The sequence below is a fragment of the Panicum virgatum genome, chromosome 2N (genome assembly GCF_016808335.1).
Source record: "Panicum virgatum strain AP13 chromosome 2N, P.virgatum_v5, whole genome shotgun sequence".
In the NCBI taxonomy this organism is placed as follows: Eukaryota; Viridiplantae; Streptophyta; class Magnoliopsida; order Poales; family Poaceae; genus Panicum; species Panicum virgatum.
This window is the reverse complement of record NC_053146.1, coordinates 22,503,675-22,527,590: the sequence shown is the minus strand read 5'-3', so window position 1 is coordinate 22,527,590 and position 23,916 is coordinate 22,503,675. Positions and strand designations below refer to the sequence as shown.

General features: G+C 45.7%; 1 non-coding gene across 1 annotated transcript; it reads right to left on the bottom strand.

Moving 5' to 3' along the window:
• Positions 1-23,489: 23,489 nt before the first annotated feature.
• On the bottom strand, positions 23,490-23,595 carry LOC120663236. Its single transcript, XR_005670452.1, has one exon. It is a non-coding gene; the product is annotated as a small nucleolar RNA R71 (small nucleolar RNA).
• Between the last annotated feature and the right edge of the window lie 321 nt (positions 23,596-23,916).

Below are 23,916 nucleotides of genomic sequence, written 5' to 3'. Positions count from 1 at the left end.
TTAGAGAGATTTATGAAGCATTGCACCACCCTTTGATTCTAAACTTGTGGCTAGTTAACTTAGGCTAACTTTTTGTTTTGTTTTAGACCACCTCATCATGTCATATCATTTTATTCACTCACCCCGTGTTGCATTGCACACCATGTTGTTCGTCTCACCCTTGCATTGCATTGCATGTTGCATTAAAAAAAAACCTTTTCTAAAAAACATTGACTAGCCTCGTTTTTGAGATCCTAAAACCCTTAGGAAAACCACTCATAGAGCAATCCTAAAACCATAGGGTATGTTTTTCATTCAAAAAAAATCTAACTCTTGTTTCTCTCTAGTTTTTTTTTGAAACCACCTTAGATAGAATTTTTATACCCAACACTCTCTCTTCAAAATTTTTGTTTTAAGACCAAAATATAGGAAACCCATAAACCTACTTCTAAAACCTTGTTAGCTCGGTTGCTTGACCCTTTTTCGATAAATAACCTTTTTCATTGGCAAAAGCCTCACTTCTTATGAAGTGCCGCGAAGGCTTTTTGTCACTCTTAGCAATTGTTTTTGAATAAGCTAGTTGCGGAACAACATCGAAAGGTCCCTTCAACCTTGCTAACACTTGTTTTTGCTAACATTGCATTTGCACTTTGCGTCCATTCCATTGTTCATGCACTCATTTTGCTAGCTTGGTCTCAACTTTATTGATGAAACTTTCATATCCATGTGTAATGCTTCACGTGAGCATTTTCCTTTTTGCAATCTTGTGTAAACATGGTGTTTAGACATGATTGAAAACCATCATCATTTAGTTACCAAGCTATGAGGTTGCATTTGGTTGGTTTATAAGCTTTGCAATGTTCTTTATTTTTTCTTGTGCTATGAAGGCCTTCTGATCTTGGGATAGACATGGTGTTTTGACCTTGGTTAAATAAGTCTTTGTGGCTATGGAGAAGTTCGGCAATCTAGTTGTAAACATGGTGTTTAGAACTAGGTGTAAACATTGTCTTTGTTTATATACCTTCCTCTCATTTGCATTTACACTAGCACACACGTACACTCACTAGTTTCGCTAAGCTAACTTTGCCACAAATTGAGATATTAGGAATGGTAGGTTTGTTGGCATTTGTTTCTACTCCCGACCGTCACCCCGGGGGTAGTGTGTGTTTAAAATGTTTTGCAGGTATGAAGAAGCGCTCCCATGAGTTCAAGACCAAAAGAATTTCAATCAAGATCGTCAACATCGTTGAAACCCGAGAAGGACGCAGCTGTTTTCATCAATTTGAGAACATGTTCAGAGCTGTACAAGAAGCAAAAAGTTGATATTCAGAAGCTCCATCAAATTCTCATTCCAACGCATTCAAGATCAATGAATTTGAAGACCCGTACAATGAGATATGGCAAGAACATTGGACGTTGCGCGTTCTGAAATTTGTCGGGACAGATTGCAGCGCTTGGATAAAATGAACATAACTCTCTTGTTCGGAATCAATTTTGGGCGAATAAGGACTCGTTGGAAAGAAAAATTCGTGTACTTCGCAATGGAGCAATGTTTTAGTACAGGTTCTATTCTGGAAATTGAAAGAAAAATTCGTGAAGATGCGACAGCAATGAGACAACAAGGAATTGAAGGTGGCGACGACGACGTGAAGCAATGATTGGGACCATGACTTAGTACAAGAAGAAGTTGAAGGAAATTGAGGCAACAAAGGTGAAGACACATTGAAGATGATATTCATACACATGAGGGAAGGACTTCAAGAATTTCAAAATGGTCCATCTTCTCCTTCCACGCCTAGCCTCATGCTAAGCATGGGGGAGGATTTCGTGGACAAGGAAGAAAGATCTCATGGAGTAAGATAATCACGGTTGCCACAAGATGCTTATGATTCTTCTTCCATGCTTAGCACAATGCTTAAGTATGGGGGAGGCCGCGCTACACTTCATTACGAGCATCGAGAAGGACGGTAATTCTTCCTCAACTCTCTCTTTTTCTAAATGCTTGTACATATATGCCTTCAACCATAGATGCAACCTTTGTATATATCTCTCAACATATCACATGGCTTCTAGGAGGACAACCTAGTTTCGTTTTTGTTTTCAATAAGTGTAGGATCGCCATCACTTTGAGCTCACCACAATGATACATTTTGGCAATGCCTTATGCTTATGGAAAAATGATGAAAGTTGCTGCTTTGTTTTACCTACGCTATGTTGTATATGACTTGACCATTTGCTCTCAATTAAATGGAATTAAAATGATTAAATACCGGCTCTTTTATTTGTGGAGGTTAAATGACTAAATTCTAAACCCACATATTATATGTTGCTCTTTGATTTAAGTCTACCGATGACCTTACACCTTGTGTTGTTTAATTTGAAAACTTAATTCCTATGTTATCTACATTTGTGAATCTCTTGCAAAGTTCTACCTACCAAAGCCTATAGAAACATATTCTTTCATGATGAAACCTTTAGATTGCAAACTTATATTTTGATGAGTTGGATTAAGATTGATTTCTTTGGTACGAGACTAAGAAGCTGGTCATTCTGTTTTTTTTTGTGTAACCTTCTTTTTGCTAGCCTATTTATCCATGCATTGTGAGTTTCTACTTCGGGAATCTTACAAACCTCACTGGATATCCACCCTAAACCAAAAATATTTTTTTGTGATTACCTCCTTGACCACAACCCACTTTGAGTATGGATTATCATTTCGATGGAATCAAAAGAATCAAGGGCATCATATAAAGAAAAGTTTTGGGAGACAAGGCTCTCCGAGATTCAAGTGGTTCTACGAAGAAGAAGTTGAATTTGAGATACTTACCCTAGCTAGTTGGTTCTCCCACTATTCATACTCGAGGACGAGCATTCGTTCAAGCATGGGGGGATGGCTGGGTAAGTATTCTGTGTTATCAAAAGTTCTAAGGAGCAAAAAGAAAGAAAAAAAAGAAAAATGAAAAAAGGGGAGAAAAGAAAAAAAAGAGAAGAATAAAATGCTCCTTAGTTCTTTTTGGTTTCATTAATTTTCCAAGTTACTTTGAAGAATTATTCCATACTCAAATCTTCCAACCATGTGCAATCCGATAACGAGAACTTCATTTGTGTCTCGGGATCATCCATTTGCCACTTGCACATGTCCACCTATCTAAATGTGTGTGTTTCATCTTTCCCCCTCTCCAACATTATTTTCCAATGGCCTTTTTGACTAGTCTCGGTAATCCCATTAGATCTCTCTCTTAGTTTGACAATATTTCAGATATAATGTTTTGCTAGGATTGTTTTTACCTACCAAGCTCCACATAAGCCTTCCACTTTTATATATGAGTAGAATAGGTTGAAAACAATCAAATGTAGGCTTGAGCGACTTGATGAGATGAGTATTTCCATGATCTTTTGCAAGAGGACCTCATTTATGTTTGATATGCATTCTTTTGAAAACTCTTCACGATGAAACAAGGAAAAGGTTTGAAGTTCGCTTAAGTTTGAGAGCATTGCATTTATTTATTATTGTGGCTTGTTCTTTAATTGCTAGTCTATCTTCCATAATGAAAAAGTAGCTGGTCACAACAGGAACTTAAATGCTAAATACTTGAGAGAGCAATATGTCTTGTTATGTATGACTAAGTGCAGAGAGGACATTGAGGGGCAACGCTGATTTCTTTATAAGCAAAGCTCCTGGACTTACTCGAGGACGAGCAAAGTTTAAGCATGGGGGGAATGTTGGCGCTCCTTAAGTACCCATTTTATCCCTTGTTTATCCTTGATAATGGCATGAATTCAATATCAAAATCACTAAGCGTCCTAACCCCGGCCTAATTATTGGTCATTTTCACATATGCACATATATTTTGGAGGAACTTTGTTTTTGCAGGTTTTTGGCCTATTTTGGAGCATGAAATGACGAGGCCCGTGATCGAGCGCTAACATGGAGAAAGATGAAGGCCAAAGCCCAAAGGAAGGACCAAAGCCCATGTTGATTCGAAGCACATTCATGCACATCCATCCTCCAAGAGAGCCCAAAGGACCGAGCCCACGAAGATGAGATTAAGATACTTCGGGATTAAGCAAAGCAAATGAAGATTTAAGGAAGGATTCCCTATCCTATCCTTTCCTCGAAGATATCTCCAAGATAACAATGTCCAAAGGGGTGCAATCGTGAAGGACAGAAACTCTAGAAGATGCGAGGAGTCTACACGCCAAAGATGAGACCGAGGCGAGCCCGAAAAGGGGTAGGCCGGCCGGCCTAGGCCCATGGGGCCGGCTGGCCCAGCCCTTTTCTGAGGCGGTTTGCCTTCCCCTTCGACTGGTGGCTTCCTCGGATTATAAATAGCTCGCACCTTATTCAACTCGGAGCATCCATCCAACCAGAACTCGACGAAAACCTAGGGCCAAGACCGGAGGGAGACGACGGCCGCCGCAAGTCTTCGAAGTTGTTTAGGAGATGGCTTAGGCCATCCCTAGCCGCCATGGCCTCCCTGCGTGGTTGTGTCATGGCGGAGTTGATGAGCTAGTTGGAGTCGTCAATGGTGTATACGCGGTGGTGGCGATCCAAACGAATCTATTATGTGAGTAATGTCTTCATGTCATCCGATCTATTTAGCGATCATGTCTCTCCTCTTTCGATTTCGTTCTTGCTTTGGGTGCACTTATTCCTAGATCTATTCTCGAGATAGATTGCATGGGGTGTTCTTGTAGCTATGGTGGCTAGGAGTTCATACCGGATCTACCCAAAGGGGTTCGACTTGCTTCAGGGTATCCCGTTGAAAAGGGGGGGCGTCGTGACAGGCCTTCTCCATAGAGTAGGTTGGGTATCGAGGGATCGGTTTGGAGGTTTTGATTTAAAGAGGCTTTGGATGAGATGCATGTTGAGCTTACTCGTTTAGCTAGAACTACAACTAGAATGCGTGTGATAGGTTTAGTCATGCCTTCGGTCATGCTTTATCCTTACCGATGTTCATGGATGAGATCAACCTTCGTACATCACTCATATTTATCAAAGGTTCACCTTTTATATGCAATTAATGCTTCATGTTAGGATAGATCCGTTAGATTAGATGGAAAACCCTAGTAAGTTCATTGTCGATCCACGGATTGATAAACCTTGGGGGAATACTCTAAGAGAAAAGCTACCACGAACCGTGCGCTTGCGGTATACAAATCGGGGGCGTTAGTGAACGTCAACAATTACTGAGAGTATAGGAGTACATAATATAGGCAAGAGTTGGTCTAGGGTTTAGAGAAGCGCCCAATAAACGGAGATCCTTACCTAATAAACACCAATTACCATAAAACCCACCGGCAGCCCTAGCACACAAGGCTGGGTGCCACGGCCCATGGCCGGACCACTAGGTCATGCTAACACTCACCCATAGTTAGGTCATCAGCCATTGCGCACATTCAGACTTGACCTGAACTCTGTGAAGACTGAAGATGGGATGCCTTTGGTGAAGATATCTGCATACTATGACGAGGTTAGAACATGTAGTACTCGGAGATCACCGATGGCAACCCGTTCCCTAACAAGTGAAGATCAATCTTAATGTGCTTAGTGTGCTGTGCTGGACTGGGTTGGGGGACATATAGACCGCACTGATGTTGTCGCAATACATCATTGTGGCGTGACGCAAGGGGGCGTGAAGCTCTTGAATGAGATGGAGTAGCCAAGTGCCTTCGGCGACACCATTGGCGCGCGATACTCAGCTTCAGCATTGGATATGCATATGGTATTCTAACACTTGGAGGACAAGGAGATAAGGTTGTCCTCTAGTAACACAACATAGCCTGAGGTGGACTTGCACATATATGGACAACCAGCCATATCAGCATCAGTGTAGAACTAAAGATCAGCCGAAGACGACGGTCACAGTAGGAGACCGAGGTGAAGTGTACCACCAATGTAGCGAAGGATCTGCTTGAGCGTCGAGAGATGAGGCTCTCGGGGGTCATGCATGTGAAGACAAACATATTGTACAACATAGGTGTATCTGGACGAGTGAATGTCAAGTACTATAGAGCACTAGCAAGACAACGGAAGTTTGGCATACAAAACAAGAGCTCCATTAGCAGTGGCTACCTTGGGATTGGTGTCCATACGAGTAGAACATGGCTTGCACTCTTTCATCCTAGCACAATCAAGTATCTCCAACATATACTGCTTCTGAGATAGGAGTAGACCATCACCACATTGCTGAACATGCATACCGAGGAAGTGATGCTGTTCGCTAAGGTCCTTTATGGAGAACTCCTGCTGGAGAGCTGAAATAATCCGCCGAAGGAGAGCTGGAGACGAAGCATAGTGAGGACAATATCATCCACATAGAGCAACAAATATGTTGTGCTTGATCCGCGTCGGTAAACATATAGTCAGGTGTCCAACTTGGCTTCTAGAAACCCAAGAGAGAGCAAATGCGTGGGAACTGATTGTACCAGGCACGAGGAGCCTGCTTCAACCCATACTGGAACTTGTTCAGATGACAAACAAAAGTCTAGATGGTTGGGATCCTCAAAACTGGACAATTGTATGTAGTATACTATTTCAGTCAAGGTACTGTGCAGGAACGCATTCTTGACATCAAGTTGGTGAACCGGCTAATGAAGAGAAAGAGCCAGAGAGAGCACTGTGCGAACTGTAGCTGGCTTCACAACAGGACTAAATGTCTCCGAGAAATCCATGCTAGGGCATTGGGTAAATCCGCGGACGACCCACCATGCCTTGTATGGCTAAAGAGACACGTCTACCATCCACTTCCCGGTACAACATTAGCCCCTATAGGATGAGGCACAAGATCCCAAGTGTGATTCTGCAGTAGAGCATCATGTTCCTCCACCATAGCTGCTAACGAATTGGGGTCGGCAAGAGCATTGTGGTAGGTCTTTGGTACGAGAGATAGAGCTACATCATAAAGGGCCAGCTGGATCGGCCGGGAAGGCATCCGGTAGCCGCTCTTGGCGCGCGTTGTCATGTTGTGCTGATTGCGCATCGGTGAGATAGCCACAGCGCCCTATGGTAGGGTCAGCTTGCTATCAAGGGTAGGAACACGTAGCCGGCATGTGTACACCTAAGTGATCTCCGCTGCGGTGGAGCGACATCGGAGGGCACAGGTGAGGGAGCTGGTGAAGAGGGGGCTGCAGCCAGAGGCAGGAAGCCTGGCGGCGGTCCACGGTGCGCTGAGGTAGTACCGATGGCAGGCGATGCCGTAGGGGACACCCTAGCCACACGAAGTGCAGGTGGGATGTAGAGACAGTGAGGAGAACCATCGGGCGCTATCGTGGCCATGCATGGCGTTATGGTCGGCGTGGCCGCGGGTGGCACGGTGGTCGTTGTGGCCGCTTGGGGCGCAGTGGAGGGTACCAGTGTTCCCTACGCATGCAGCGTAGGGAGAGGCACCAAGGGGTCCGACGCTCTAGGTGCAGCTACGGAGGGGCAGGCGGGTGCACCGGATAGACTTCCCGTTGCCTCAGGATAGGCAGGTGGTGCGTTGGGTGGAAGATCTGCAAGTAAAGACTTGTGCAGCGGTCCAATAGGAACCGACACAACATCAATAGCACCAAGAAACTCAAAAATTGTAGGGGAACGAGAGCCGTCGCGCTCAGCAAAAGGAAAGGTAGTTTCATCCAAGATGATGTGCCTAGAGATGATGAATCTTTTGGTAGAGAGATCAAGGTATGGGTATCCTTTGTGATGAGCAGAATAGCCCAGGAAGACACACAGGGTCGAGTAGGGAGCGGGTTTGTGTGATGCGGTGGCGGACATGTTTGGGTAACATTTGCAGCCGAAGACTCTGCGGTGGTCGTAAGCTAGCGGTGTGCCCAGAAGGGCAAGGTGTGGTGTGGAGAGCGCAAGAGTCTTGCTGGATGTTGACGGTCGTTAAGTGCAAAATCTGACCGTCAACTATACTCACAAAAGAAGGAAAACCATATCTCTTACTCACATATTTGTATCACTAACCTAGCTCCATAGTTGTTTTGGAAGATTTATGTTTTCTGGAGCACAAGTCCTGAATAAGAAGAAAACACGACGAATACGCAGACGAAGTCGCAGAAGATCGCGTCCTGCGTAACACATGCAAAAGAGGCCCACCTGACAGCCCAAACCGACCAACCAAGCCCCGGCACCGACCATCTAACATCACGACCCACCAGGCAGTGTAACAGAGAAGGACGGTGGCCAGAGGAGGCAAAGTCCAGGTGCATTTTGGCGGGAAGCTCGATCCGATCCTCCTGAAGACGGTTTGGCATGTTACCATGTGTGGAGATGGCGGGAACTGACCTCCACAAGCTATAAAAGGGGCCTCTCCTCTCACACACCACACACACCACTTGGAAGCCTCTCTCTCACATTCTCTTGTGACTTGTACTCCTTAGGGTAGTGGAGCTAGGCTAGTACTTCATTTCCATAGCGAATCCAGTTGTCTCGGAGTCGGCGAGCAATCCTCGGCCTCTGGTATGGCTTTGTATTCCGACTATCGTTATGCTTTTTATAAAGAGTTCGTTCATGGTTATCTTGCTATGTTCTTAGTTTGCTTAGCCATGATCTGTTCTTCATCAAATTGTATTAGTTGCTTGCTTAGACCAGATGATCTGGGTAAGGATATCGGTTCGTTGTGCTTTCGGGCTTGCCTTAGCATCTTACCTGTCCATCTGAAGGGTGGGGAACCCGAGGGTGCTAAGGTAGTGACCTCATATGCGGGCATGGTGCCTGGTTATGCGGGATCCCTAGGATATGACGGTGCTCCACGGTTTGACTGGGGTAGTGTAACGTCCCGCCTCCCCGAGGCCGGGCCCGCTTACATCTAGCAGCTCTCTAGGACATAGACTGTCCTCACAGACCAACACATGTCTTTTCTGCACATTTTATCCTCACTCGTGCGCACCCGGGAATCACTTCCCGGTCGGTCACCCATCCCCAAATTGCTCTGGGCCAAGCACGCTTAACCTCGGAGTTCTTTGGAGACCGGCTTCCGGAAAAGAAGTTGCAACTTGTTGGTATGAGTATCCTATTAATCCTATTAAGCCCTGGGCCGGAGTGTCACATACCCACCCCCTTAAGAGACTGACGTCCCCGTCGGTCAATCCCAAGCCAGAAACGTCTTCTCTTGGCCATGTCCCGTATGTCCAGTGCCAACGGCCCATGTGCCACGCCCGTGCGTCCAGTGCCAATAGTCCATGTGCCACATCCGTGCGTCCAGTGCCAACGGCGCATCCCAGATGCCCGCGCACTGACCCGCCACGCGCCCGACCACATGCCGGTGGCATCTGCGCCCCCACGCGACTGTGCTCATGCCCATGCACTTACACCCGTACATGCCCGTGAAACCGCGAGAGTCGGCTCTGATACCATTGTGTAACGTCCCGCCTCCCCGAGGCCGGGCGCGCTTACATCTGGCAGCTCTCTAGGACATAGACTGTCCTCACTGACCAACACATGTCTTTTCTGCACACTTTGTCCTCACTCATGCACACCCGGGAATCACTTCCCGGTCGGTCACCCATCTCCAAATTGCTCCAGGCCAAGCACGCTTAACCTCGGAGTTCTTTGGAGACCGGCTTCCGGAAAAGAAGTTGCAACTTGTTGGTATGAGTATCCTATTAAGCCCTTGGCCGGGTTGTCACAGGTAGACCGCAGGCGGTGATAGCCCTGTCAGTTTGCCGAGAAGCTGCTTCTCGGTAAGTGTGCTCCCCGACGTTAAGGTATCGTGTAGGAGTTCATGCAAAGATGAAACGAGACTATATGTTCTCCAGTGTGGGTCATTCTCCCCGATGTCCCTAATTTCCCAGCACCTGCAGTTCTAAGCATGTGGCTAATATAACTTATCTGCTAATATGAATAGTATACTAGGATCTGTTGCCTATGCTCCCGCTAACCTTAGGTGTATTCGTTTATTCTTTATTCATGAGAGTTGGCTGTTATGTGTCTGTCACATTACCCCTGATTATCTTTATTATCACTTACCCCTGTATAATTAGCAGTCTGCACCTTATCTCATACTGTTATAGTTATGTAACTAGTAAACATCGTTACACAACCTCACCATCCCTTGGGAAAATATAAATAACGATACCATGAATACTTCCGGGTGAAATGCTACAATGGTATAACCGTGCGCTTGCGGATCCTTCTGTAATTGTTAAGACATACCACACGTCGTTTCATTGTGTCATTGCTATGAACCTAACCCGTTCATAGAGACGGTGCTGTGGAATGCCCTCTGGCATTTCTGGCGCCGTTGCTGGGAATTAAACCCTCCTAGTAGCGACGTTAAGAAATGCCAACAAGCATTTCTGGCGCCGTTGCCGGGGATGGCACTAGGTTGTTGACGGCCATTATCTCATATTTTGACCGTCAACTTCTCGGAAATAAATCGAGTTTTGCACCATGTTCCATGCATATTTTATTTAATTCTAATAAGTTCCACAAGTTTTGGATGAGTTGTGCTTGCAGGAATCCACTATCCATAGATGGTCGAAATCAGAGAAAATCCTGGCCGCCCAGCACATTCCAGAAGAAGGCGAACATCTCATATCCTGTCAGTGGACCCGGAAGGCACAAGGTTCAAACCAAAGACCCACATGCTAGTGGCAAGAACGTCAAATGGGAAACCACCCAGTCTAGAGGCAATGTGGAGCGTTGATGTGCAATGTCGGCGAAACGGAGGGATGAGGGGCTCCAGAGGCAGGCCGCCCGGCCCACTCCGGGCCGCCTGTCCTAAGATTCGAGCATCCGAGCAAACTACCCGGCTTACCGCCTCCTGGAGTGATCAAAAGCCGTCCACGCGAAGTCGGTGGACAGTTGGCAGCAGGGCTAGGCCGATCGGCCTAGGCCAGGCCGCCCGGCCCAACAAGTTGGCCACTGGAGCTCCCCTTTCGTGTGAAGTTCAAGCCAAGTCAGGGGTAGCGTGCTCTTGTAGTAGTTACCTAATTACCGACCTTGAGCAACTATAAATAGGCCCCCCATCCTCACTTGTAAACACACACTCAAAGGAGCAATTCTCTCTTCTCAAGTCTAGAGTAGGTTAGTAGTTGGGAGTTAGAGTCGAGTCGAGCTTTTCTCGGGGATCCGGAGTCATCATCGGAGCTCGGTATAAGCTCTTGTATCTTCTCCTTTAACTATTTTAATATAAGTAATCTTCTCTATTTACTTAAGTCATCTTTACTTTCCATAAGTATTTATCCTTCCAAGTACTAGTACTTGTCTGCGAAAGTAAGTTTTACCTCTAGTCCAGTTTAAGTTCTCTTTCTTGCTTTGTCGGAGTTAGTCTTACGGGTTTTCTCGCCCGTACTAGTGTAAATCAAGTTAGTTCACTAGGTTGAGGGGGATTTCTCTTGAAGGCCTCAAGAGAAATCATAGTACCGAGAGCAGACGTGGTGTTGACGCGAGATGATCACACACCAAGCCCAGGAGCCCCGTACACCAAGCTCAGACTGCACTTGATTTGAACAAAGGCGTGCCAGTCAATTTGACTAGTAAATTGACAAGGAAATAGCAAACCATCAAATTCAAGAGTGTATCGGCTGGATTTCCGAATCACTCTTACACTGCGTATCAGCAAGGCCCTGCCGATACAGAAGATGATAATAGATCGGGTATGATGAGTGTGTAATAAAAGCGATCTACAAGGGATCGGCAATGAGCTACCGATGCCGATAAGCAACCAGACAGCTAGATCTAAAGCCGACACGTGCCAGGTAACAGTGTACAAACCCACGAATGTATGGATCTGTACAAAGCTAAGCTTATGATCAAATCTAATCGGCTTTACAAGATTTATTGTGATAAATAAGGAGCTTACAACCGATTAAACAGATCACTAAGCCGGGTAGTTTGTGAATGAATCTAAACGAGAAAATAGTGATGCGTCCGAGATCAAAGCTTAGATAAATTCGGTAAATTTTGAATAGATCTGAACGAAGCCACAGCGATGCGCCCGGAAGTTAAAGCTCAGATTTACTCGGTAAACGAAGACTTACCAGTAAACCAAGTCACTCGAATGTGAGGCGTCCTTGATCAGCTTGAAAGAACTCGCGGAAAAGAAAAAGGATGGCGAAGCTGCCGAAAAGAAAGTAAATTGCAGGTAGTAAAGTTTGTTTGTTTGGATGTGTATCAATTTTACAATAGCCAGAGGGCTCATATTTATACCCCACGCTAACACAATCCTAGCCGATTACGGCAAAGCACAATTCTGTCTTAAGGAACAAAAACTATTCTAAAAATAAGATAACTCTTGCTAAACCAAAGCCAAAATATCTGATCAATCTTCCTCTTCTTCGGTCAGCAAGATCTTTGACCATGGCACACGATCTCCTCTTCAAACCCACAGATCATATGATGCAGAACCTTTCCTCCTTTGCAACACTCCTCCGTGACACGTGCCAAAATCCGGTGTCAACACATGCCCCCCAATTTCGGAGTAAAAACGTTCTTTTTACTTTGAAATTAAGCTTTGTCATGATTATGCTGCCGAACGGTCTCTTCACTTACTGCCGTCTCGCTTCCCGTGCGGTGGCGAATCAAAATCTCTTCTTTGCCCTCAAACCTTCACCTTCTCATCCGCATAATGGGAATCTGCTGATTCACCTTCCGTCTTTTTACCCATATGTCCCTCGATTAGACCCAAGAGTAAAGGCTGCACTGGCGCACGCAACCGATTCATCTCCCCTATCTTGGGCTATAAATTACCCCATCGGCACTGTAGTTTCTCTATCGGCAAGAGCTCCCTTTGCCTTCTTCTTCCTCAAGATCTTCCAAAAACCCTAGCCTTTCCTTCCTCTCCCAAGCAAATGGCCAGCAATAAGCACACCGGCGAGGGTTCCTCCAGCGCTCCTCCGCCGCTCCGTCCTCGCCTCGGGTAAGACGTCGTTCCTGTTTGTCAATGCCATCTCTCAGATTTGCTTCTGACCATCTTCTCATTTCTGCAGAGACGCCGCCGTTGAGCTCCCCGCCAACTTCCAGAACTTGGATGAGGGCACCCAGGGTTACATCCGCGACCTCCTCCGCCAACTCGTCGAAGCTCGCCGCGACCTCGATCGGGCACAGATGGATCAGGTCGTCATCTGTGGCCATCTCACCAACGCCAACACCAAGGTCGCAAGTGAGTCCTCTTGGCCATGCCTCCTCTGGTGAGATTCTCCAAGTTTCTGCTCTAATCTTTCCACCTCCCAGGCTTGGAGTCGCAGGTCCAGACCCTCCTGGAAGCCTCCCAAGTCACCATAAGCTCGGTGAACGTGAGGGGAAGCACCGTCGCCGCACGCCTCCGGAATGTCCCAGCCCGCGTCACGGAGGTTGCCGAGCATGGGGTCCACGCGAGCGCCGCCAGAGCCATCGCCGTCGTCTCCCACATGTCTGGGGTGGACTACCCGTAGTGGGAGCCAGTCTTCCCCGAGTGGGGAGCGGTGAGGGAACCCTTCGACGAGCTGGTTGACGATCTCAGCCTTCCCGCCAACGCCATCATCGCCGACGTGAGCTTGGAGGGGGTCGTCAGCAACCTCTTTGGAGCAGAGTTAGATTAGGTTGTAGCACGTAACAGCCTATCTGGCTCTTTTGTAAATATAATCAATGGACTGGCTTCCTCCCCTTGTTTCTGTCTTTCGTCTCCACTTCGCTGCGATTTAATTCTCTGTCTTGCAATCCACGCCCATCGCACTAAACGAACCAACATACATCCGCAATCCAAAATTCGAACCATATGTTTGGATTGTATTTTTAATCTAAGGGCGATATATGTCATATCGGCCACGAAAATACTCGAACGCATTATGATACGATCAAGTCCTTTCTTATTTTACGCTAAAGGCGATATGTTTGTCTATATCGGCTATTCTGAAACAAACCGATCTTTTTGTGAAATCGGCTATGCATTTACCCACACACTTGGGTAATATTTCTTTAGATATTTGCCATTAAGTGTACTGAAAAACTCTACTCCTTCTAGTGTCTCCAAAATATACGCATTTTCAGGAACACATCTGCTGATCTTGTACGTCCCTTCCCACGTCGGGGACCATTTGCCGAACTTGGGATCTTTTGTTCCTATCGGCAAGACCAGTTTCCACAACAAGTCTCCCTGGTCAAAAGATTTAGCTTTGACTTTCTTATCATACCATCAGTCCACTCTAGCTTTGTTAGCCTCAATATTGATGAGAACGTTCAGCCGATGCCCAGCCAAATCTTCCAACTCATCCTTCATCATTGTGGTATAATCTTCTGCTGTTAACTGATCTTGGAATGTAACCCGTCTAGAACCAAGCCGAGTTTCCCATGGAAGTACAGCATCATGCCCATAGACCAACTGATACGGAGACACTTTGGTAGCCCCATGGCAATACATTTTGTAGCCCCACAAAGCTTCATTAAGAGTCGTGTGCCATTTCTTTGGCTGTTCTTCAATTTTCCTCTTAATTAACTTGATGATCCCTTTATTGGAAGCTTCTGCCTGACCATTGGCTTGAGCATAATACGGAGAAGAATTCAACAACTTGATCCCCATACTCGCAGCAAACTCTCCAAATTCCTCTGAAATAAACATACTGCCTTGATCGATTGTGATAGTTTGTGGTGTGCCAAACCGATACACAATATGCTCCTTCACAAACTCAATCATCTCTTTGGACGTCACAGTTTTCAGAGGAATTGCTTCAACCCATTTGGTGAAATAATTCGTTGCCACCAGTATGAACTTGTAATTCTTCCTAGATGGTGGATAAATCTGTCCAATCAAGTCAATTCCCCATCTTCTGAATAGCCACGGCTTAATAATAGGATTCATAGCCGACGCCGGTGCTCTCTGCACATTGCCAAATTTCAGACACCCTTGACAACCTTTATAATAAGTGAAGCAATCTTCTAACATGGTTGGCCAAAAGTATCTGTTTCTCCTGATCACCCACTTCATTTTATATGCCGATTGATGTGAACCACAGACACCCTCGTGTATCTCTCCCATCAAGACCTTAGCTTCTTCTTGGTCAAGGCATATGAGTAGAACTCCATCAATCGTCCGATAATACAATTCTCCTTCAAGCAACACATACTTAGTCGCCTGAAATCTGATTCTTCGGCTCACTTTCTTGGAGGGATTTTCCAAATACTCTACAATCTTTTCCTCCAATCATCAGTAGGCAACTCCAAAGTCATCACACCTTCCATCGGCCGATAACTAGAAGTATGCTGTGCCAGCCAATTAGCATCACCATTGTAAAGCTTGGGTACATGCTCTATGGTCACGTTTTTGAATTCTCTCAGCAATCGGCAATATTCTTCATGATAAACCCGCACAATATCATCTTTACATTCATATATGCCGATAAGTTGATTGACCACTAACATAGAATCTCCTAATATTTCTACTGCATTAGCTCCGATTTCTTGCAATAGTCGAATTCCTTTAAGCAAAGCCTGGTACTTTGCTTGATTGTTAGTAGCAGTAGCTTCTATTGGAAAAGACAACTCAAATGTTGCCCCCCAAGGCGACACCAAGACAATGCCAATGCCAGATCCAACTCCACAAGATGAACCATCAAATAATAATGTCCATGGAACTAGATAGACAATTCCCAATTCTGGCCCACAATGTTGGACAACAAAATCGGCCATGATTTGCCCTTTAACCACTTTAGCCGATTCATACCTCAAATCAAATTCTGATAATGCCAGAATCCATTTTCCAATTCTCCCACTCAAAATCGGCAACGAGAGCATGTATTTAATAACATCATCTTTGCTTACCACAACACACTCAGCCGATAATAGATAATGTCTAAGCTTGGTACAAGAAAAGTATAAGTAGAGACATAATCTTTCAACAGGAGAATACCTGGTTTCAGCGTCCAAGAGTCTTCTAATGACGAAATATATTACACGTTCTTTTCCCTCGAACTCTTGAATAAGGGCAGATCTGATAGCACGCTCATCAGCCGATAAATATAACTGAAACGGCTTGTGCTTTTGCGGTGGAACCAACATGGGAGGTGATGTTAGATATTGCTTGATTTCATCCAACGCCTTTTGCTATGCTTCTCCCCATACAAATTTCTGATCGGCTTTGAACTTCAATAGAGGACTGAACAGCTGTATTTTACCGGAAAGATTAGCAATAAATCTCCGAATAAAATTAATCTTGTCGATCAATGATTGAAGTTCAACTTTTGTTTCTGGAGCCACTACTTTGTTAATAGCTACAATAGTTTTCTGATTAATTTCAATTCCTCCTTCATGAACCATAAACCCAAGGAATTGACCAGCCAACTATTGACGCTCACTAACGACCATTTCCAGGCATCAACTTGATCAGAAAATTATGAAAGTTTGCATTTCTTACACGCATCCTTATCCAATAAAGTTCCTAAATCACATTTTACCTTATAGAATATGCAAGTTGTGTTTTCAAGCTAATATGTAGGTTACAAGCACACTTTGGCCCGACACAAAATCACAGAAAATATCAGAGGACCGATTCAGGCTCAAATGGACCAAGTGAAGCCCAAGAACTGAAGCAAACCTAGCTGGGGCAGGCTGTGCCTCAACTTTAGGACAAGGGGAGACCAAGACAAGCCCACTCCAGGAAGTTGGGGGCGGTTAGTGGCCCGGGCAGGCCGACCGACCTACCTGGTCGGCCGGCTAGGCCCGTGGGCCCCACTGCCTCAACCAAGGCACGTGGCGCTTCCCTGTTGGTTCACAACGTCGGTTTGGGGTGCTGTGGCTGGTTGCTCCCTGCTATAAATACAAGGGGGGGTAGAGAATAGAACACCCACACCGACACACACCACACACCTCTTCCTCTCTTGCATTCCTTGCATAGTCTTTAGGCTTAGTGGAGTTTAGGAGAAGTCTAGGAGTCATCGAGTCGCCGGAGTTGCTCGAGAGTCTGGTATGGGTTCATCTCTAGCTCTCTCTTGTAATATTCGGTCGTTTGTAATAGAATTAGACTATGGTATTCCGTGCGCTTGCGGATCTATTCATGGTTCATGAAATACTGCCGTCCCAAATTGGCGTCTGCGGGCGTCATCGCTAGGTGATGTTGGTAGGCGCCAACAAGCATTTTTGGCGCTGTTACCGGGGAAGGCACATAGTGAAATATATAGACAGAGTTGTGAACAAAATCAAAATTGGCATTCGCTTGCTAAATAGGCTAACTTGGCTTTGTTTGTTGTCTTCGTTGATATGAAAACAGGGTGGTTTATGACCGGTTTCGACTTGCCGCAAAACTTTCATTCCGATCCAGAGTCACTTTAGAGGAGGACGCCAACTCTTCTCGTATCACCTCGGAGATCACCCTTGGTAGTTGATCCAATCATCGCATCGTCGTCAGCTCCTAGAGCTATGGCCCAGAAGACACTCCGTGATTACTTTACTCCGTCTGCTAGCCAGGTCCCGACCGGACCTGAGGTTAACACCGGAGGAGAAAATTTCGAGATCAAGATGGGTCTCATTACGATGGTGCAGGCCAGCCCATTTTGTGGCAGGGCCTATGAGGATGCCAGCGCTCATCTCCAGTAGTTCCTAGAGCTATGCAGTACTCTTGTTATCAAGGGTGTATCGCAAGATGCAATCCGGCTCCGTCTATTTCCGTTTTCTCTCTTGGGGAGAGCGAAGTAATGGTTTTATGTTAACAAGACTGCTGTGGATACTTGGGACAAATGTGCCAAGGCGTTCCTCTCGAAGTTCTTCCCGACGGGCAAAACCAATGCTCTTCGTGGTCAGATTTCGAACTTCCAGCAGGCATCAAATGAGTCAATTCCGGAAGCTTGGGAGAGGCTTCAGGAGTATATTCTGGCGTGTCGCATCATGGAATGGATAATTGGCTCATTCTACAGAAATTCTACAACGGGTTGACACAGTCATCTCGTGATCATGTGGATGCCGTTGCGGGTGGAGCTTTCTTCTCGCTGACCATTGAAAGAGCTACATCATTGATTGAGAAGATGGTTTCCAACCAAGGTTGGAGCGATGATCGCCTCCAACCGCGCCAGCGAGGTATGCATTCCGTCAAGGAGGCCGACATGCTCGCTATGAAGATTGATCTCCTCCTCAAGAAATTTGAGGATTATTCCCAAGGTGAGGCTCAGATGCAAACACTTCAAGCCTTGGAAACTCGCATGACGTGCGAGGTCTGCGGGAATGTTGGACATTCGGGCGACAATTGCCTAGAAACCCAAGAAGAAGCTCTATTCCTCAATGGCAGCAATGGGTTTCGTCCACACGGAGGTCAGGGGTGGAATCAACCACGCCCATATTACCAAGGAGGTAACTATGTTTTTAATTAAACAAACATGAATGCACGGACGTACTTAGATATGACTAGCATTTATATCCACACGCATGGTGCCTATATAGATATATTTGCTTGATATATTTTCTTCTTTCTTCACTGTTGCACTTGTCAAACTGATAGGCGATGACAACCCAGTGATGGTAAATTTCTCCATGTTTGCAATATATTTCTCATTAAGAAATAAGGCTCCAAATTTAAGATCAGATGATTTCAAACAATTACCGGCTGCTATATTTGAAAGAACATTAGACTTGTCGGCAACATCTTGAGGAGCCATGGGGCTCATCACCAGGTGCCTGCGCGCACATTAATAAAAGCCCAGGGTCGCCATGTAAGGGGGGCAGATTGGCTGTTATCATGATTTCTTTGTCGGGTTTTTCTCCGAAGAACAGAGAGACGGCTCCTCTCATTATCCTACCTATCCCTTCAGGATTTGTGAAGATTAGCGTGATCAGGATCTCTCCTGGGTGCGCTGGTTCAATCTCATCGAGGTCTCATCTTTTGATCGTGGTTCGTGGTGGCCGCGGGTGGAAGTTTAATCTAGGGTTTGGTCTGCAGTCTTGTAAGCCGATCCTTATATCTATCTTTGTTGGCTGATTATTGAGGGATATATTTGAGTTGTTTATTCCAATGGTGGTGAACTACTACTGCTATCTTGTTTGGGTCTGTGTACTTACACGAGGCTTGTTTGCTGTGATTGCTTGGCAAGAGAAATTAATCTATACTATTACTCGTGACAACACAACTGCTCTTTGGAGTTAGTAGCTATTGGCTGAGATTCGATTTGTGTTGTTTTGGTGCTATTTCTGCATTTAGCAATTTCTGGCCAGATCATAGAGTTGTTTTAGTCTTGGACTTTGGTTTTTTTTGGTACAAGTCATTGGTGCTAATTGATCAGACTAAAGTAATCTAATCTCTTCTGCCATTGGGTGTTGCCGAGAGAAATATTCAGTTTGATACAGAAGTCAAGATAATACCTTTTGCTACTATTTTTGTACCGTGAAAGACCGGACACACTCCCTGGCATCTTTGGCGTGTCCTTATCAGGTAATCAAAGTATGCCACACTCTTCCTATCCAAAACTCCAGATATCGGCCTTAGAATAGGAAGAAGTTGGTCAAGTTTCGACCTTGGTGAGGATCATACACCTTGAGCGATTGAGAGTACCTTCAGGGAACCTTAATCTTGTGCATACTTGAGAAATATTCCGAGAATGAACCTGAACTGGGAAAACAGGAAAAATTCCAGTGAAGGTTGTTTAGTCCTCCAACCGCTCAAGACAAGGGATGAAATGTGAAATAAGTCCCATCATTCAGAAATATAGGTATGAGCCAACTTACTCGAAGTACATACGGATAGAGTAATATGCTGTGCGCAGAGTACCTATAGAGGGCAAACATTGACGGAACTCCTGATCGACCAAGCCTCAGCATTAAGCTTTGCTTGAGGACAAGCAAAAGTTTAAGCTTGGGGGTGTTGACGGCCATTATCTCACATTTTGACCGTCAACTTCTCGGAAATAAATCGAGTTTTGCACCATGTTCCATGCATATTTTATTTAATTCTAATAAGTTCCACAAGTTTTGGATGAGTTGTTCTTGTAGGAATCCACTATCCAAAGTTGGTCGAAATCAGAGAAAATCCCGGCCGCCCGGCACATTTCGTGCCGACCGGCCTGATGTTGGTGCCTACCAACGTCACCTAGCGATGACGCCCGCAGACGCCAATTTGGGACGGTAGTATTTCATGAAACACGAATAGATCCGCAAGCACACGGAATACCGCTGTAGCATTTTACCCGGGATTATACCGGGGTGTCATTTATATTTCCGCAGGGAAGGCGATGAGTGAGAGAATATATAGATCAGTTGGTGAGCTCCATCTAGATTGGATATTCTCATGCATAAATAGGGGTAAGATAATAACAAGGTAGGAGGTAGTGTGATACACACACAAACTACTCTCTTGGATAAAAGAATAAAGCTTACTTTAGGCCGGGAGCAAGGTAAAAGTTAGAGCTCGAGTCAGCTGTGCTAGGCTAGCTATATCTACACTTTCTCATTAGTTAGCTCATCAGAGATTAAACTACACAACAGGGAGATCACTATCGAAGTAACGGGAGGAGCCCATACACCCCGGCGACTTTATGTACCTCCTACCCCCCATACCGAACGTGGAGGATTACTAAAAGGCACAGACAGGGCTATCACCACCAGTCGGCTACCTCTACAAACCGTGGGTATAGTTGACATCCAGCAACTCTTAGCTAATCTAGACAGACATCACACTAGAGCAATCATATGAATACTGGAGCAGTTGATAGGGTTCTAAGAACAAAAGACTAACCATCTCCAGCACAGGGCGATCATGCAATGCAAGCATTGAATAATAACGCAACCATGACAAGAAGCATATACTCCATAACTCAGAATATACTTCAAGCAGATATCAGTAACCATAGTCTAATTCTATTACAAATAACCGAATATTACAAGAGAGGGAGCTAGAGATGAACCCATACCAGACTCTCGAGCAACTCCGGTGACTCGATGACTCCTAGACTTCTCCTAAACTCCACTAAGCCTAAAGACTATGCAAGGAATGCAAGAGAGGAAGAGGTGTGTGGTGTGTGTGTGTGTGTTCTATTCTCTACCCCGCTTCTATTTATAGTAGGGAGCCACCAGCCGCAACACCCCAAACCGACGTTGTGAGCCAATAGGGAAGCGCCACGTGCCTTGGTTGAGGCAGTGGGGCCTACGGGCCTGGCCGGCCGACCAGGTAGGTCGGTCGGCCTTCCTGGGCCGCCAACCGCCCCCAACTTCCTGGAGTGGGCTTGTCTTGGTCTCCCCTTGTCCTAAAGTTGAGGCACAGCCTGCCCCAGCTAGGTTTGCTTCAGTTCTTGGGCTTCATTTGGTCCATTTGAGCCTGAATCGGTACTCTGATATTTTCCGTGATTTTGTGTCGGGCCAAAGTGTGCTTATAACCTGCATATTAGCTTGAAAACACAACTTGCATATTCTAAAAGGTAAAGTGTGATTTAGAAACTTTATTGGATAAGGATGCATATAAGAAATGCAAACTCTCATGATTTTTTGATCAAGTTGACGCCTGGAAATGGTCGTTAGTGAGCGTCAACACCTGACACCTCCACATACATGGGTCCAATACTTTTACTGGAGCAATGTAACACATTCATAAGGTTCTAGAACAAGGTGAACATCTCATATCCTGTCGGTGGACCCGGAAGGCACAAGGTTCAAACCAAAGACCCACATGCCAGTGCCAAGAATGTCAAATGGGGAAACCACCCAGTCCAGAGGCAATGTGAAGTGTTGATGTGCAATGTCGGCAAAATGGAGGGCTGAGGGGCTCCGGAGACAGGCCGCCTGGCCCACTCCGGGTCGCCCGGCCTAAGATTCGAGCATCCGAGGAAACTACCCGGCTTACCGACCTCCTAGAGTGATCAGAAGCCGTCCACGCGAAGACGGTGGACAGGTGGCAGCATGGCCAGGCTGGCCGGCCTAGGCCAGGCCACCCAGCCCCACAAGTCAGCCACTGGATCTCCCCTTTCGCGTGAAGTTCAAGCCAAGTTAGGGGTAGCGTGATCTTGCAACAGTTACCAGATTACCGACCTTGAGCAGCTATAAATAGGCCCCCTATCCCCACTTGTAAACACACACTCAAAGGAGCAATTCTCTCTTCTCAAGTCTAGAGTAGGTTAGTAGTTAGGAGTTAGAGTCGAGTTGAGCTTGTCTCGGGGATCTGGAGTCGTCATCGGAGCTCGGTATAAGCTCTTTTATCTTTTTTCTTTGACTATTTTAATATAAGTAATCTTCTCTATTTACTTAAGTCAGCTTTACTTTCCGCAAGTATTTATCCTTCCAAGTATTAGTACATGTCTGCGGAAGTAAGTTTTACCTCTAGTCCAGTTTAAGTTCTCTTTCTTGCTTTGTCAGAGTTAGTCTTACGGGTTTTCTCGCCCGTACTAGTGTAACTCAAGTTAGTTCACCAGATTAAGGGGTATTTCTCTTGAAGGCCTCAAGAGAAATTCTAGTACCGAGAGCAGACATAGTGTCTGACTCAGTGCTAGTTAGAAAGTTTGTTCCACCCCACGGCACCGCAGTGGTAGGCGGCAAGTGGTGACAACCTTGTCCGTCCCTCGTAGTTCACCACGTTCGGGTATTTTCATAGCAGTAGTTGCCGAACAAACGTTGGGCCCCTTCTCACCCCTATCTGAGCCCTTCTCTTAGGCCGCCGAAGTAAGCTCCTGGTTCCGACATCAAGATAGAAGCTTAGATTAGTTCTAGTGAGGCTAGCTCAATAAGTTTAGAAGTGTTTCAGGAGTCCTTTCTCCCTCGTTGTCCTCCCAGCTGCTACAACTCTAAGGTATAGAATCTTCTGTGTGTCAAATGGTCATAGACTGGCCATTTATCATATCCGTTATCTGGCTTACTCCTACTGAATTAGTCGGTCGATAAACTCAGTAAAGATTACCACTACCATTTACGATTCACTTTACCATAGTGCTTCCCTGAGGATTTCACGATACCCCGGAATACTCCGAGGTGAAGTGCTGCACCGGTGAATTCTGTGCGCTTGCAGAATACCTATTCAGATTGAGCATAGGAGACACCAACATAGGTGTAAAGATTTTACTAATGCATAAATATGGCAATATGAATAAGAGGTAGCTACTGCTTATATAGGCTAATGTGCTTTTTGTTTTCTCCTGATTGGTTGAAAATAGGGTAGTGTATGTCTGTTTTCTCCTTGTAGACAAACTTTGTTGAAAATCCCAAGAAGCTCGTCCCTCCTCAACTCTTGCTATCGACAAGCGAACCACCTCTTCAATCACCAACGACAACAACCGAACCCATGGCTGAGAAGACTCTCCGCGACTTCTCCGTCCCCTCAGCTGCCAATGTGGCGACTGGACCCAATGTCGTTGTTGGGGACATGAACTTTGAGCTGAAGTCCAGCCTCATTAACATGGTGCAGGCTAGCCCATTCTGTGGCAAGCCGAACGAGGATGCCAACGCCCACCTCCACAACTTTTTGGAGCTCTGCAAGACCATAACCATACAGGGCATTACGACTGATGCCATCAAGCTCCATCTATTTCCTTTCTCCCTCCTGGGGAAAGCAAAACAATGGTTTTACCAGAACAAAGAAGCCGTCAGTACGTGGGACAAGTGTTCCACGGCATTCCTCGCCATGTTCTTTCCACTGGGCAAAACAAATGCCCTGCGTGGAAGATATCAAGTTTCCAACAGACGGGGATGGAATCCATCCTAGAAGCTTGGGAGAGACTTCAAGAATACATACTCTCCTATCCTCATCATGGGATGGACGAGTGGCTCGTGCTCCGAAGTTTCTACAATGGGCTGATGACAACATCAAGAGCCCACTTGGATGCTACTACTAGAGGAGCCTATCTAGACCTCACAATTGCCAAGGCTACGGCCTTAATTGAAAAGATAGTCTCCAACCACAGCTGGAACGAGGAACGTTCCCAGCCCAGAACCAAGGGTGGATTGCATGCCGTCAAAGAAACGAACATGCTCGCCACTAAAATGGACCTCCTATTGAAGAAACTCGATGAAGGAAACAAACAAAAATTTGTTCCCGTCCATGCCATGAGCTTGTACTCAGCGTGTGAGGTTTGTGG